A 17,901-nucleotide genomic window follows, 5' to 3' on the forward strand; every position below is an offset into this window, starting at 1 on the left:
TGCATCTGTATGCATATAAGTATATGTATGCATGCATTTATGTTTGTATTTATATAGATATACAGATGATATATGTATGTATATATATATATATTCACTGAAAAAACCATAGGCTATAGACCATATATAGTTAGGAATTAGCATTTACAAAACCTTGAAAATTCACTGAAAAAACCATAGGTTATAGACCATATATAGTTAGGAATTCGCATTTACAAAACCTTATTTTACTCACACAAAACCATTGAAATTCCATGTATAGTTAGTTGCACTAACTATATATCGCGCACCCGCAATCCACTGCTGATGATGTCACATATTACATCGTTCATGACATGGTCAGTGACATCACTGATGACATCACTGATGACATCTCAAATGACATCACTGATGACATCTCAAATGACATCACTGATGACATCTCATTTGACATTACTGATCACATCACTTATGATTTCATGTGATAATACGATGAACCTCTTCAGACTCTAATATAACCTTAGATACAATCAGTGTAAACAGACACTCACAGACTGTCACTCATCCATGGAGTTACTCACACACCTAGTCAGCCATGCAAAGAATCAATCACACCTCCATTTCCTCAACTATACAGTTATACAAACTTTACTTATTCAAACATATACTAACACATATTTACTCTCTTATACAATCCCTGATACAAGTTCACAATGATCCATACAGCCACTCACACATTCACTGGCTCTTATGCACAGTTATTTATATATGTCAACTCTCACATGTACTGTGTTTTACATATGAACTTACTTTGACATGTAGCACTGAGATATCCATTCACTCACCAATACACTCATGCACACAGTCAACCGCCCATACAGCTGTTTCCACATGCACTTTTGAAACCATACATCTAGTGAATCAACTGCTCACACATCTATGCACAGAGTCATACACCTCCCAGTCACCCACACACACACTCAGTCTCCCATACAAATACTTGGGCAACCAATCAATAACCCATATAGTTACTCATATAGCTACTTATCAACACATGCAACAGACATAATGATGCACAAATTAAGACAGTTTAGTCACTAACCCATGCACTCAGTGAGACACATTTAAACACTCACTCATACAGTCAGTCATGCACCTACTAAATCCTTCATCCAGACACTTATACATCCACTCATTCTTCAATATGTAAGACATATTTTAACTTTACAGAAACATACAGTCACTGGATGTTGTCATCAGTGAGGTCATCAGTGATGTCATTTGAGATGTCATCAGTGATGTCATCAGTGATGTCACTGACCATGTCATGAATGATGTAATATGTGACATCATCAGCAGTGGATTGCGGGTAGGCGATATCTAGTTAGTGCAACTAACTATATATGGAATTTCAATGGTTTTGTGTGAGTAAAATAAGGTTTTGTAAATGCGAATTCCTAACTATACATGGTCTATAACCTATGGTTTTTTCAGTGAATATATATCAGTGAATATATATATATATATATATATAGAAACTGTGTCAATATCCCTATTTGGGATAGAGGATTTGGTACATAAAAAGGATACATTTATTGTTTCTTATCCATTCTTTCACTGTTTTTTACCGCTTCAAATAATGGCTTTATTTATGTATATTGCACTTTGATTTTTTTCACCAAAATGACATCGAGAAATTACTCCATTAATTTAATGTTGTGCACGAAGAGAATCCATGTAAATAACTCTTTTAGCTCTATGATTTTGTCAATCACGTGATGCATCACGTGAGTACTGAGCACTTTAAATGTTTGTATGTTTGAAACAAAACTTTATCGTGACCAAGCCTGCTGGGTCAGGCGAAACGCGTCGTAAGCGACTTAAGAAATAAAGAGAAGGTTCTTCCACTACGCTGTGTCGTCTCCTTCGATAACTGGTTCAAAGTTTTGAGCGCTTTATGTGATTCCTGCCTTGCTCATGAGGCCGGAAAGACGACACGCCCTCTGATCTGGAGACAGCAGCCGTTCGTGAGCGCCTGGAGGAGTTTTGTTTGCTGCCGTCCCCCTCCCGCAGAACAAGAAGAGAAGTTAAAAGGAACTATTCGCTTTGCCCTGAAACCGCTCGCCGGAAAACGCCGCTTTGGACTTCGAAGGGTGAGTGCGTACAAAGCAAGCACCCGATACCTGTCTGACGGCAGAAAGGGCGTTGTGGGCTGTTTGTGGCACAGAGTTTCTGCGGTATTGAGGAAGAGGGAAAGCTACGCGGGGGGTTGAGATTTAAATCAAGTCCACGCTAGCGGTTGGTGGAAGAACGCATAGACGAGAAAGTACTGAAAATGTCGCTAGAGGAGGAAATGAATGAGCGCGAGCGGGAAGCGCTATTAATATTCGATGAAGTAACCACTGGTGTAGCGGCCAAACAACAAACATCTAAGGCCCGCAACGAGAAGATGCCTGATGTTTTGATTCGACTAAAGCGTCTTGAAAAATTGTCCAGAGGGGAGCTCTCTAAATGGTGGGAGTCAAGATCCCTCCAACGTTACTTAGAAGTAGGACGGATCCCAAGGGGGTTAAGAATACTTGTAGCCCCAACCTACGAAGACCCTGACCCGCTGATGTTGCAGGAATGGGCGGACAATAACCAAGAGTCTTCATTTCGCATGCTTAAAATCCTCATTAAATATGCGGAGAAAGACCGGGCAAAGATGCTAGAAGAAATAGGTCAAATTAATGATATGCTGTCAAAGGAAGATAACCAAGAGCCAATAACCCTTTATAAAAAGGAAATGGGGGAACGCATTAAAAAATTGGCTACTTCCATCAAAGAACGGAAGGCACAAAAATTTATAAGGGACAAGAAAGACTATGATCGGGGGCAGATCTACACGTTTGCCAAGAAGTTCAAGAATGTGAGGAGGTTAAAAATGAGCGGTGCTACCCAGAAACAGCAGATACCTCAATCTGGGGTGAGCAGTGTACCCAGCTCGGATGTAGTCACCTCAGCGGAGGAAGGTCCTAGTGGTGAAATGGAAGAAAGGATTCCCACTGTGATCGATTAATTTGGTTTTTTTCAGGAGGACCGGCGCTTTAACCTCCGCCCAAGAACCAAGGTAAACTACGCCAAACCTCCAAGGGCAAAAGGCAAAGGCAAAGGCGCAAAAGGCGCCAAGGTACAAAATCAAGAATAACAGCTAATGCACAGCTGCCACCGACCACTGCCCCAACGACAAGCCAACAATCACCATCAATAATTAATTTGACAGACATAAAACTCTCTACTGAAGAAGAGCAGACACTCAACTTGGGCTTGTCATTTTGCCCAGAAGCTGAGTTTAACTATGTTCAAACTCGCATCGACATCTTCAAGTTTGCCAGGCTTTTGAAACTAAAGAAACATTTTGCTATGACCCCGAGCTCGAGGAGTGGAGTTTTGAACCCTAGCAACAATGAGAGTACATTTGGAGAATTGAATGTGCAGGATATGGACCTCATGCTAGACTTTCATCCTTCTATTGAGACAGATGGGAATGATGTGAATGTGAATATTGAGGAGCAGAGATCATCTGAACCTTTGGAACTTTTGAGCCACGCAGATGAAGTGGCAAGGACTGAAGGACTGACTATTAATGCCAGCGACCCGACTGGTTTTCGACCAAGATCCCGCTTCACCCCTTATACTGCACGGGATAACATTGACATTTTCAATGACCTTGTAGTAAATGATCTAAAAAACCTGGAAAAGTGTACCAGTGTGTGCAATAAAAAATTCAACAAGCAAGAAAAAGCCCAGGCAACCCTTATTGAGAAAATCAAGCAGACTGAGAATTGTATTGTTCGAAATGCTGATAAGGGTGGGAACGTAGTGCTCTGGGATAGGCAGAAATATATATCTGAAGCCTATAAACAACTAAACAACAGAGCTTGCTATGTGAGGATTAAACAAGAAATCATGTTTAATAGCCATGCACAGTATAATTTAGATCTAGAAAACTGGTACAGTCAATCTTTGATCACCCATGACGAGTTGAAATTTTTGAAGATATCTAACCCAGTCACTCCAGTGTTTTATTTGCTCCCGAAGGTGCATAAGGATGTACACAATCCCCCGGGTAGGCCTATTATTTCTGCTATGGGTAGCGGGTTGGAAAACACCTCTAAATTCATCGATTCATTCCTTAATCCCCTGGCATCAAAATTGCCTTCATACATTCTGGACACAGGGGATTTTTTGAAATCCATCTATGACATTCCCTGGGAGGATGATCTGATTTTGGTAACAATCGATGTTACCACATTGTACACAAGCATTAAACATAGCGATGAATTGAATGCCATCAGACACTTTTTAGGAACAAGACCTATTAAATTGTGGGCCCATACGCAAATGTTGTTGTCAATGGTTTCAACTTGTTTAAAGAATAATTTCTTTATTTTCAATAATGAACTGTTTCACCAAACCTGTGGTACTGCGATGGGCACCTGCTTCGCCCCCAGCTATGCGAATTTGCATATGGGCTGGTGGGAGGAGCAGGTGATCCGGAAGCAGTATCAAACAGAATGGGAGAATAACATCCTCCATTGGAGTCGTTTTATTGATGACTTATTTGTTGTCTGGAAAGGCTCTATGTTAGACCTTAACCTCTTCCTGGCTAAAATACAGCATAACAGTTTGAATCTCAAATTCACTAGTACCACTAGTACTGAATCTGTCAACTTCTTAGACCTTACTGTCTATGTGAAGGATTGTAAAATACAAACCAAGATATATAGGAAAGAGACCTCTGGAAACACTGTGCTACATGCCAGTAGCTTCCATCCAACATGTCTGGTTAACAGCATCCCCTATGGGGAGGGTCTTAGAGTCTTGAGAAATTGCAGTGATCCACAAGACAGAGAAAATGCCCTAAGTGATCTACAGCAACGCTTTAAGCAGAGAGGGTACAATGATAACTGTCTGAAGACATCTTTTAACAAAGTCAGACAGAAGACCAGAGAAGAAGTTCTCTTCAAAGACAAAAAGCTGATTAAAAAGGAGATGAATGAGTGCAGGTTGATTACAAACTACAACAAATTGCATGGTTCTGTGAGGAAGATATTAAGCAGGCATTGGCATGTCATTAAAAATGACCCAATTATCGGTCCTGCTTTAACCACCAGACCTCTGATTACCTTTAGAAAGGCGAGATCTTTCAAACAGATGTTAGTCAAAACTATGCTGACTAAGGTGAAAAAGAAAAAAACGAAAAGTAAAACGAGTGATTGGTTGGCCAGAAGGGATGGGTTCCTTAAGTGTACAAAATGCAAGGCTTGTGAACATGGGAAAAATACCAGTACATACAAACCAGGCCTCTCAAACAGAATGAAAAGAATTAAAGGACAATTTGACTGCAAAACGGAGTTCTCGATATATGTTTTGTGCTGTGGATGTAATCTACAGCATGTTGGTAGTACAATCAAACCCGTCCACCAACGGATACTACAACATTTGAGGGCAATAAAAAATGCTGACAGATCATATCCAGTCGCCCGACACTTCGAAAAAGTCCATGATAAAAATGTGAACAGTCTATCCTACTATGTAATTGATTCCGTGCCCTTGAATGAAAGAGGGGGGGATAGGGTGAAAAAACTACGCAAACTGGAGTCATGGTACATAGTTGAATTAAATACAAAAAGCCCGTATGGACTAAACATTGAAGAAGATCTGTACACTCACCTATGAATTGTTTTATGACTTTAAAATCATTTTTTGTGGTTTACTTGACTTCCTGCGTAGCAAAGGTCATTTTCTCCAGGAGAAAAGTTGTAGAAATACACAGAATTGTTTTTAGAGATGTGTTCGTACAGTTATCGAATAGAACTAATTGGGTTTGCCCACTTGGGCTCTATTCTTTAATGAATATCTAGTGATTCTTCTGAGCACAAGGGAGTATTATTTAGACTATATGAATTTTGGATGTTGATTATTGACTATGAATTGCCAATAGAAGTGGTGTTGGTGAATCAAAAAGCCCACTTGGGCTGAATTCGTTTTCCAAGAAACTGTGTCAATATGCCTATTTGGGATAGAGGATTTGGTACATAAAAAGGATACATTTATTGTTTCTTATCCATTCTTTCACTGTTTTTTACCGCTTCAAATAATGGCTTTATTTATGTATATTGCACTTTGATTTTTTTCACCAAAATGACATCGAGAAATTACTCCATTAATTTAATGTTGTGCACGAAGAGAATCCATGTAAATAACTCTTTTAGCTCTATGATTTTGTCAATCACGTGATGCATCACGTGAGTACTGAGCACTTTAAATGTTTGTATGTTTGAAACAAAACTTTATCGTGACCAAGCCTGCTGGGTCAGGCGAAACGCGTCGTAAGCGACTTAAGAAATAAAGAGAAGGTTCTTCCACTACGCTGTGTCGTCTCCTTCGATAACTGGTTCGAAGTTTTGAGCACTTTATATATATATATATATATATATATATATATATATATATATTACCTACTGGCGGTCGCCAGTAGGTAGTTATAGTTAGGATTTTTTTTCAATGCAAAATCTCAAAATTCTATTGTGAATAACTTTGGCGTCGGTTGACGAATCTGCCTGAAAATTCCCTCAAATTTGCCTCACGGAGCTCCGGTCCTTCCTTGAAAGTTTGGGGGGGATTCATCAAGCGGGGGCGGAGATAAAAGGGGGGTCCCAAAACGTGTTTTCCCCATGTTAATTTCCATAGAACGGTCGAACTCACTTTTAGCTTGAACGGCTGAATGGATTTGCACCAAACTTGGCAAAATTGTAGGGACTGGTAGCCCGATGTGCAAGATATGTGCTCCAGTGGTTTTTACAAAAATTTACTTTGAAAAAATATATATTGGGCTACATTGGGCTATATATATGTTAGAGCCCAAATGTAGCCCAAAGATGGCCACCAGAGACAAAAAAAACCAAATGTAGCCCAAATATCAGCCAGATGTAGCCCAACTATCGCCCAATGACAGAATGTCCCAGAGTGTTCTAAATAACAACGAGAACGCTAACAGTCTTACTTATGACAAAAGTATGACACACTTGATGTCATCTTGATTGGAATAAAGTGGTAACACTTAATACATTTAATTTGAAAAGGAACAAAATGAGGGGTTTCATTTATGTATATATATATATATTCACTGAAAAAACCATAGGTTTCACACCAGTTATAGTTAGGAATTAGCATTTAAAAAACCTATTAAATTCACTAAAAAAAACATAGGTTTCACACCAGTTATAGTTAGGTGGAAATTTTACTCGCATAAAACCATTGAAATTCCCACGTTATAGTTAGTTGGACTCACTATAACTTGCGCGTGCAATGCACTGCTGATGACGTCACATATTACATCACTCATGACATGGCCAGTGACATCACTGATGACATCTCAAATGACATCACTGATGACATCATCCAGTGAATGTGTATCTTTCTGAAAAATAAATATTTTTTATATATGTATATCTAAAGGTTGATGGAAGAATAAATGGGTAAATAAATGTCTAAATGGATGTTTTTCTGTGTAAAATTGATTGGTTAACTGACTTATTAAATGTATCTTAGTGAATACATATATTAGCGAGTAATGTTTAAATATTTAAATATCTGTATCTGTCTCACTTTGTGTATAAGTGGCTGCATGGGTTGTTGAGTAGCTACATGAGTGCGTATATGGGTTATTAGTTGTTTTTTTGAGTATCAGTATCAGTGTCTGTATGGTTCGGTGGGGGATATTACTTAGAGCACAGATGCATGAATGAGTGACTCACTATTTGTATGTATTTTGAAGACAGCATGTGTGCAAGACTGTATGGGTGGATGATTGTGTGTATGGGTGGGTTAGTGAGTATGTGTTTTTATAATTGATTGTTTAAGAGAGTAAATATGTTTCCGTTTCTGAAGAAGTATGTGTAGTGGTGAGTATATAGCAGTATAATCAAGTAAATGGTTTATTTGCATGTGTGAATTTGTGTGTGAGTAACTATATGGATGAGTATTAGTGTGTAACAGGATGTATAGGTGTATGAGTACATATGATGAGTAAGTACATGCATGTAAAGGTCGATCGAAGAAAATGTTTAAATAAGTGTCTTAATGGATGTTTTAAAAAAAATGATTGGTTAACTGGCTTAGTGTGTATATGTGTGTGTTAGTGAGTGAATGACTGTCTCACTAGTGTCTTTATCAGTAACTACATATGTTTTAATCTATTATATGTGAGTATTGATGTATATAAGTGAGTATATGTGAGAGTGAGAGATTGAAAGAGTTCTTGTTTAAATAAGTATATGTTTCTATAAGTGATTGTTTAAGAGAGTAAGTATGTGGAAGTTTCCTTAGAAGTAAGGTGGTAGTGTGTGTATAGCTGTATAAGCAAATAAATGGATGATCAATAGTTTATTTGCATGTGTGAGTATGTGTGTGAGTAACTTTTGGATGACTGTCGGTGTGTAACAAGATGTATAGGTGTTTCACTACATATGATGAGTGAATATATGTATGAGTGACTATATAGAACTGTTGGTGAATGAGTGGATGTGTATGTAGATGTTGGAATAACCTAATAAGTTGTTGCAATTGGTATTGGTTTCTCCTTTTTTAAGAAAATGTGAGTTTCTATTTTTGAATGTGTGTGCCAAAGGTTATTTTATGCTGATAGGAGGTCTGCCACTTTGTCACAAGGATGTTGTCATCAGTGATGTCATTTGAGATGTCATCAGGGATGTCATGAGTGATGTCACTGACCATGTCATGAGTGATGTAATATGTGACATCATCAGCAGTGCATTGCACGCGCAAGTTATAGTGAGTCCAACTAACTATAACGTGGGAATTTCAATGGTTTTATGCGAGTTAAATTTCCACCTAATTATAACTGGTGTGAAACCTATGTTTTTTTAGTGAATATATAAATAGATAGATATAGATCAATCAATCAATCAATCAGAGTACTTGTAAAGCGCGCTACTTACCCGTGAGGGTCCCAAGGCGCTAGGGGGAGGGTGGGTGCTGCTACTGCTCGAAGAGCCAGGTCTTGAGGAGTCTTCTGAAGGAGAGTAGGTCTTGGGTCTGCCGTATGTGGGTAGGGAGGGTGTTCCAGGTCTTGGTGCGAGGTAGGAGAAGGATCTGCCGCCGGAGGTCGTTCGTTGGATGCGGGGGACAGCGGCAAAGGCGAGGCTGGCGGAGCGGAGCTGGCGGGTAGGGGTGTGGAAGCTGAGTCTGCTGTTCAGGTAGGCTGGTACGGCGTTGTGGAGTGCTTTGTGTGCATGGGTGAGGAGCTTGAAGGTGATCCTCTTGTCGACAGGGAGCCAGTGTAGGTCTCTCAGGTAGAGGGTGATGTGGCTGCGGCAGGGGACGTTGACGATCAGTCGGGCGGAGGCGTTTTGGATGCGTTGTAGTCGTCTTAGGTGTTTGGCTGGGATTCCTGCATAGAGTGCGTTGCCGTAGTCTGCTGCTGACGAGGGCCTGTGTCACATTTCTTCTTGTTTCGGTCGGGATCCACTTGTAGATCCTGCGGAGCATGCAGAGGGTGTTGTAGCAGGAGGAGGAGATGGCGTTGACCTGCTTAGACATGGAGAGGGAGGAGTCGAGGATGAATCCTAGATTGCGTGCATGGTCAGTGGGTGTTGGTGCTGTTCCCAGTGTGGTCCGCCACCAGGAGTCGTACCAGGCTGAGGGTGTGGGTCCGAGGATGAGGACCTCCCCCTTGTCCGAGTTCAGCTTCAGACGGCTGCTCCTCATCTAATCGGCGACGGCCTTCATTCCCTCGTGGAGGTTTTTTTGGTGGTGTGTGGGTCCTTGGTGAGGGAGAGGATGAGTTGGGTGTCGTCAGCGTAAGAGATGATGTTGAGGTCGTGATGGCGGGCCATTTGTGCGAGGGGGGCCATGTAGATGTTGAACAGTGTTGGGCTGAGGGATGAGCCATGGGGGACGCCGCAGATGATGTCGCTGGCTTCGGATTGGAAGGGTGGGAGGAGGACGCTCTGGGTTCTGCTGGAGAGGAAGGACGTGGTCCAGTCAAGAGCCTTCTCTTGGATTCCGGCTTCTAGGAAGTGTGTCTTTAGAGTGCGATGGCAGACCAGGTCGAAGGTGGCTGACAGGTCCAGGAGGCTGAGGTCTGATGTTTGACCGTTGTCTAGTTGGCGCCTGATGTCGTCTGTGGCGACGATGAGGGCTGTCTCGGTGCTGCGGTTTCGTCTGAATCCAACTGGGACAGGTCCAAGATGTTGTTGTCTTCGAGGTGGCGGGCCAGTTGCATGTTGACGATTTTCTCGATGACCTTTGCCGGGAACGGGAGCAGGGAGATGGGCCGGAAGTTCTTGAGGTCCTTGGGGTCCGCTCTGGGCTTCTTGAGGAGGGCGTTGATTTCGGCGTGCTTCCGGATGTCCGGGTATGTCGCTGTTTCAAAGGAGATGTTGATGATCTTCCGTAGTTGGGGTGCGATGGCTGCGTCTGCTTTGTTGAATACGTGGTGTGGGCACGGGTCAGACGGAGATCCTGAGTGAATGGAGTTCATGACCTTGCGTGTCTCGTCGTCGTTGACGTTGGACCAGGAGGTCAGACGGTTGGCGCTGGTGTTCACAGGGGAGGTAGAGTCTGTCGTAGTCTGGGCGGTCGTGGTGTTGAAGCTGTCGTGGATGTCAGCGTTCTTGCGGTGGAAGAAGATGGCTAGTGAGTCGAACAGTCCTTGTGAGGGCAAGATGTGTTGGCGTTGGCGCTGGTATTGGAGAGTTCCTTTACGATGCTGAAGAGCTCTTTGCTGTTGTGTGCATTGTTATCCAAGCGGTCTTGAAAGGAGGATCTCTTGGCTAATCTGATGAGGTGGTGGTGTCTGCGGGTGGCGTCCTTGTGGGCTGCGTGGTTGTTCGGTGTGCATTCGTGGAGCCATGTCTTCTCCAGTTTCCGGCATGCGCATTTAGAGGTCTTGAGCTCGTCGAGGAACCAGGTGGCTCTCTTGTTGGCGTGGCTGTTGGAGGGTTTCTTGAGCGGGGGAGGGTGTAGTCACTGTCGTCGATCCACTGTCTGAGGTTTCAGGCTGCGGAGTCTGGGTTGGTGGGCTCGGTGGGTGGGTTCTTGGCAAAGGAGGTGATCAGCTGGTCTTCGGTGACTTTGCTCCAGCAGCGGCGAGGCAGCTGTTGGGTGCTGTGGTGCGTGGTTGGTTTCTTGAAAGTGAAATGGATACAGCATTGGTCGGTCCAGTGGAGTGCAGTGGTGTGGTCGAAGGCGACGTGGGAGCCTGTGGAGAAGATGGGATCCAGTGTGTGGCCGGCGGAGTGGGTAGGTGCGGTGACGAGTTGTCTGAGGCCCAGGTTGGCGAGGTTGTCTACCAGGGTGGCGGAGTTTGCGTTGTTGTTCTTGAGGTGGAAGTTCAGGTCTGCGAGGAGGATGTTGTCCGTGGAGGCGAGTGCATTGGTGCTGGCGAGGTCGGCAATGGAGTTGCTGAACTGAGCCTGGAGTCCAGAGGGTCTGTAGATGAGTGTTCCTCTGAGGGTGGTGTTGGGGTCGGTGTGGATCCAGAAGTGCAGGTGTTCGGCGGTGTTGAGGGTGTCGTCTGCGTGGGTGGCGACCTTGAGGGTTGACTTGTAAACGATGGCTATTCCTCCTCCAATTTCGGGCGCCGAGAAGGCGTTCCACCAGGTCTCGGTCAGGAAGGCCACGTCTGGGGCGGCGGTGTTGAGCCAATCCCAGAGCTCGACAGCGTGTTTGCGTGCGGAGCGGGTGTTTAGGAGTATGCAGCAGAGATGGTTGGGTCCAGTCCTTGGAGGTTTGGTGGTTCTGTCGCAGGTGAAGCTGCAGGTGTGGCAGGAGAAGGGTCTGTGTGTCCGTTTTGGGGCGGCCTGGAAGCAGGTGTGGTTTTGGCCGGCGTTGAGTGCGTGGAGGGTGCTGGCGTCGTAGTGGATTCTGGTGCTGGGCATGGTCCAGGCACGGATGGGCGCGGTGCGCCCGCTGCACGCGTCCCCTGTGCGGCTGCTTCTCGGCCTGTATATGAGGTGGCTTGGGAGGGAGAAGCACCTGGGAGGCGGGAGCGGGGAGGCGAATGGGTGTGCAGGGGGGGCAGGGATGCAGCGGCGGGAAACGGTTGGATAGGGAGCGGCGGCGGGTACTGGTGCACAGGGCAGAAGGGAGGGAAAAACCTAGGAAACAAGGAGGCAGCAAGGAGGCGGTGACGAGCAGCGGCGTGGGGGCGACCTGCCTGCAAGCAGGGTCAAAGGTCACAAAAAAGCACAGAAAGGTCACAAAAAACAGGGGGAAACGAGTGGCACAAAGGTCACAAGAAAGGGCAGAAAAGGTCACAAAAAATAGGGGGAAACGAGTGGCACAGAGGCAGAAAGGTCACAAGAAAGGGCAGAAAAGGTAACAGAAAACGGGAGAAACGAGTGGCACAGAGGCAGAAAGGTCACAAGAAAGGGCAGAAAAGGTAACAGAAAACGGGGGAAACGAGTGGCACAGAGGCAGAAAGGTCACAAGAAAGAGCAGAAAGGTCACAAAAAACGGGGGGAAACGAGTGGCACAAAGGCAGAAAGGTCACAAGAAGGGGCAGAAAAGGTCACAAAAAATGGGGGGAAACGAGTGGCATAGAGGCACAAAGGGGAGTAGAGGCAAGAAAAAGGAGTACACTCAGGGGAGCAGAAGGCAAGAAGAACGAGTGGAATCAAGGGAGCAGAAAGCATGAAAAACGGGTACAATCAGGGGAGCAGAAGGCAGGAAAAACGAGTGCAATCAGGGGAGCTGAAGGCAAGATAATGGGCACATATAAGAATGCAGGCACAGGGGTTAGACAGGCAACAGTGGTCACAGACACCAGAAGACAGTATGGGCAGTAGAGGGAAGACAGACAGACAGCGACAGTGATACAAACCTAAGGCCTACCACTGGCCACCACGGATGAGGCGCAGGTGGTTGCCTGCCGGTGGAGGAGGGCCTCAACTTTTACAGCGCCAGGGTCAGGACACACAGGCGGAGCTGTGTGGTGGGGGAGTGACCTAGATAGATAGATATATAATATAATAATGGTAAGGCTAAATGTAGGGTTTATGGTGGGTAGTTGGGTAGTGGTAAAACGAGGATTGGGTAATTTTAGGGTTTAGGGGTGGGTAGTGGTAAAGGGTGGTAAGGGTAATTTTCCAGGTTAGTGGTAAAGGAAGGTTAGGAGTATATTAACAAGCATTGCTAATGCATCCATTTCACATACGTAATGAATAAAGAGCTGTTTTCATCAATCATCGTCTGGCAGAAGGAGAAAGCTACCTGACAGATAACACATAAGTGGAGAGGATGTGGTATAGTGGCCAGAGCTTCTGACTCAAGAGCTGGGTGTCCCGGGAATCTCAGTGGCGCCGGGCAACATCCTGTGATTATGAGTAAATCACTCAAATCTCTCTGTGTGATAAATTGTAATAAATATGCTGCAAGAGTAAAAGGCAAAACTTTATGAAAATATAGTTCCACCAAAGTGGATGTTAACAGTATTTCAGCACCTGCAAATTAATATGGGAAGCAGATAAGGAACAAGCATTGGTAAACGCAGGAAAATTTGCTACAGGCAATAGAAATGGAGGAAATGTAAGTGGCTTGCCCAGGATGTAAATTCCTTTTAAGTTTCTATTAAAAACAAGCGCTGTGCAGGCGAAACCTAAAAAAGGGTGTTCCCCCCCAAAAAAACACAATTGATGTGTATATATATATATATATATATATATATATATATATATATATATATATATATATATATATATATATATATATATATATTCGGTAAGCACAAACATCAAAAACAATTCGATGTCTTGAATGACGGGCAGGACTCATAGGTAGTGCAGGTTTTTTCAATTTATTGTGCGACCCAACACCAGTCCGACAGTCAGCAGTGCATTGCAGGCGCGCTTGTTATAGTGAGTCCAACTAACTATAATGTTGGAATTTCTATGATTTTATGTCAGTAAAATTTCGAGCTAAATTTAACTGGTGTGAAACCTATGGTTTTTTCAGTGAATTTAATAGGTTTTTTAAATGCTAATTCCTAACTATAACTGGTGTGAAACCTATGGTTTTTTCAGTGAATTTCATAGGTTTTTTAAATGCTAATTCCCAACTATATATAGGGCCTCAAACCTATGAAATGTAATATTTTTTATAATGAATCCTATATTGTATATTTATATAATACTATTTAATTTATTTTTTGCCCTGGAGCGCACCTGGAGCGCGCCCCGGTGTGCGCACCGGAAAACGCAGTTTTCCGGCGCGCCCCAGGGCGCGCACCAGTGAGCATCCCGTTAGCGCTATTGCCGCGAACGAAAACATCATCATGATGTATCGCGTAGCCGCGTCCGCGTGATACGCACGGCGTAAGCGCACCCGGAAGCACTCGAGCGAATACGATTGCGCAACGTAAGCATCCGACGCGCTTACGCGACGCGCCCCGGGGCACGCCTCCGGGCGAGCCCAGGGGCTCGCCTCCGGGCGAGCCCGGGGGCGCGTCGCATAAGCGCGTCGGGTCATGTGACCTGAAAATAACACTTTTTATTGGTGCAGAACAGTTTTGGTTTCCAAATGATGAAAGCCCAGGTCATGCGACCTGAAAATAACACTTTTCATTGGTTCAGGACAGTTTTTTTTTCCAAATGATGAAAGCCCCCACCTTTTTTCCTTATTCTGACTTTGTCCTTTGACTGAGGAAGACCTGTTTGGAGATCTTTGAGTAATATTTTGTACTTTAAAATGGCTACAGTAGCAGCAGCAGCTGGAGCATCTGCACCACCACCACCACCACCACCAAGAGGACCACCACAACATCACATTGGTGGTCAAGAAGAAGAAGAGGAGGAGGAGGAGGATGAGGGGAGGAGGTGGCTGCCAGAAGACAATACCCCATACAGGCCAAAGCAGCACATTGTATGGGAGTTTTTTTTCCATCCCAGAGGGAAAGAAGAAAGTGAATGCGCCAAAGGTGACTTGCCAAATCTGTGGCATTGAACTTTCAAGGGGGAACCCTGATAAAAAATATTCATTTGGTAATAACACCATGATTTGACACATGCAGCGCAAGCATCCCAACAACTATGCTGCGGCAGAGGTGAGAGAACTGGCCAGCAACCCTCCCCATTCTTCACCCAGCACCTCCAAACGAAAGCAACCCACTCCATCGGGACCAGAAACAAGGGAGATGGTCCCACACATTCAACAAAAGTTTGGGCAATATAAGATCTCTTGTATTTTTTGTGGTAAGACCATCACCTATGGTGAGCAAAGCATAACACTCATCAACTGTGCTGGTGACAACCACAAATGCCCCAAAAATCCATAATATTTTCATGTTTTTTTTTTGCTCCAGTTGAGCAGTTTTCAATTCCCTGTTTTTTGTTTCTCCCCATAAAAATAACAAAAAAATATAAAATAGTTCATAAAAGCCAAAAAAAGTACAAAATGTTCAAAAAAACATTAAAAAAATATAAAACAACAAAAAGAAGAAAAAAAACAGTTATTTTCATAACTACCTCCAATTTATAAAAAAAGGCTACATTTTTTAAAAACTCTATCATTCTTTTTTCCCCATTGTACGCTCCCTGGTACGCTCCGCTGTGCGCGTACCGGGAGCTCCCCCGCGCAAATCAAAAAAAAAATTTAAAAAATGTTTTTGTCCCGCAGGGCCCTTTTATAGCCCCCACATCAAACCTAGGGGATAAAGGGGGGGGTCTACTCTGCCCCCTTATGGTCATTTCCCCCTTTATTTTTGCCACCTCTTGTGTCTCGATCCTACTGAGACACAAGATGGCGGCCGCTCCGGACTGTTTGGAATGTTGACAGACACCCGAGAGTCAATCAGCTTTCCGCTCGCGAACTCGCGTAGCGCGCTGGTTAGAGCCCCGGTGCGCGTACCGGGGAGCGCTTATAGATATATATATATTTTTTTAACTTAAATTACTCAAGATCCACTGGAGCACATATCTTGAGACATAGCAAAGGCACATCGGGCTACCAGTCCCTACAATTTTGCCAAGTTTGGTGGAAATCCATTCAGCCGTTCGGGCTAAAAGTGAGGTCGACCGCCCTATGGAAATTAACATGGGGAAAACACGTCTTGGGACCCCCCTTTTTCTCGGCCCCTGCTTGACAAATCCCCCCCAAACTTTCCGGGAAAGACTGGGGCGCCGCGAGGCAAATTTGAGAACTATAACTACCTACTGGCGACCGGCAGTAGGATATATATATATATATATATATATATATTTTGACCCCCACAGTCTCCCTCTGAACCTGTTGAAAATTGTACTGGGTGATGTGATGACTGTGTTTGCTGGAATGATATTGCGACAAACAGGACTACACGTGCCGAAATGCAAGGAACAAAACTTGGACTTGCGGATAGAATCAGAATACTGGAGAGTTTTGCTTTTGCCGCCTGAAAACATTTGTATGATACAACAGAAGACAATAGGACACAATAATAAAGCCACATGGCAAACACAAAAAAGGGTGTTTTATTTTAAATGATTAATAAGCAGCTTTTACAATGCATGCCTTTAACACACGTCTTTATCATGCAGCCTTTGCACACAGATGACTTTCACGCGTATGCCTTTACCACGCACTGTAAGAATAGTTAAGGTACATAAAACTCTATATATATATATATATATATATATATATATATATATATGAGTTTTATGCATTTCGGCACGCGTAGTCCTGTTTGTCGCATTATCATTCCAGCAAACACAGTCATCACATCACCCAGTACAATTTTCAACAGGTTCAGAGGGAGACTGTGGGGGTCAAAATAGAACAGAAGTTGAAACAGGTGCAATAAGGATGGTAAACAACAGGGAAAAAGGAATTGTGAGTATTCTGTTTCTGGTGAGAAAGTAAGTCAAGGGTTGATGGTGGGTAATGCACTTGAGAAGTCTGAATTATTTTGTCACATACAGATATTTAAAAAAAGACTGAACACATCTGTGAAGAGACATGTTGCAGGAAGGAAAATGGATGGTGAAACTGAATCTGAACGATGCTTGCTTCACAATTCAAATGCTATTTTTTTTAGTTTGATATAGCGCAAACTAAACCCGAGGATATCAGGTAGCAGAGCACTTTACATGAGCACTGGTTTTGTTACAGATGGACACATTCATTTTTGTTAGGATTGTGGAGATTAAGTGATTTGCCCTGAATCACAGGATGTTGAGCGTCTTTGCCAAGACTCAAACCCGGTTACCATAGCTTAGAGGTTGACCACTGTAGCCGTAAGGCTACATCCTCTCCCCAAAAGGATAAATTATACCAGTTCCGATGTTTGCCCTTTGGGCTGTTAGCTGCTCCTTGATGCTTTACAAAGGTTCTACAACTCATTGTAGGAAACTTAAAAGAGTAAGGGATACAAATGATAAGCTGTTTATATGACAATCTGCTGAGGAGTCAGGATGTGTAGGTGTTAAAACCCCAGTTGGTAGTAGTCAATGAATTGTTGAAGATATTAGGATCATTTTGAATCAGGAGAAGTCAATTTGATACCCTCGCGGTAGATAGAGTAAGATTTGCTAAAGACATGATGATGGTGCAGTATCAATTACCAGAGAAGAAAGTGAAGCTGATAAATCGTGAGGTAAAACACTTGTTAGGAAATAGGTAGAGGTTTTAGGGAACTAGCTTGTGTGATTGACCTTTTATCATTGTCAATACAGGGAGTTTTCCCAGAACCATTATATTACAGAGCTTTGCAACACATGAAGAATTTGGCTCTGCAAAATGGTCTCTGGTTTGGAGACAAAGTGATGGTTTCAAAGGAAACAGTGTTTGGTTTTCGGAAAATTTGGAAGCATGCAATTTTTTTTAACACACACAGATTATGTGCTAAAGGCAGACATGAGCAATTTAGGTTTGGGAGCAATG

The sequence above is a fragment of the Lissotriton vulgaris genome, unplaced genomic scaffold (genome assembly GCF_964263255.1).
Source record: "Lissotriton vulgaris unplaced genomic scaffold, aLisVul1.2 SCAFFOLD_1506, whole genome shotgun sequence".
Classification (NCBI taxonomy): Eukaryota; Metazoa; Chordata; class Amphibia; order Caudata; family Salamandridae; genus Lissotriton; species Lissotriton vulgaris.